Genomic DNA, 407 nt, shown 5'->3' on the forward strand with positions numbered 1-407 from the left:
ACGGAGTCGCTCCTCTCGGCCTCGCTGCAAACTTCAGGATTTAATGAACATCTGAAAACAAATGAATGAAAATAGTGAAAAGAAGATTTTCTTCCAACGAGCAACTTGAACAAACGCAGTTAAACATTAAATATAATATGAGCATTAATAAACATTAAATATAATATAAGCATTAATAAACATTAAATATAATATAAGCAGTAATAAACATTAAATATAATATAAGCAGTAATAAACATTAAATATAATATAAGCAGTAATAAACATTAAATATAATATAAGCATTAATAAACATTGAATAGAATATGAGCAGTAATAAACATTAAATATAATATAAGCATTAATAAACATTAAATATAATATGGAGTCACAACTCGTCCTCGGTGACGTATTGAAGCTCTGACACG

The sequence above is a fragment of the Clinocottus analis genome, unplaced genomic scaffold, assembly GCF_023055335.1.
Source record: "Clinocottus analis isolate CAN_PGR_092001 unplaced genomic scaffold, fCliAna1.0.p SCAF_62, whole genome shotgun sequence".
Classification (NCBI taxonomy): Eukaryota; Metazoa; Chordata; class Actinopteri; order Perciformes; family Cottidae; genus Clinocottus; species Clinocottus analis.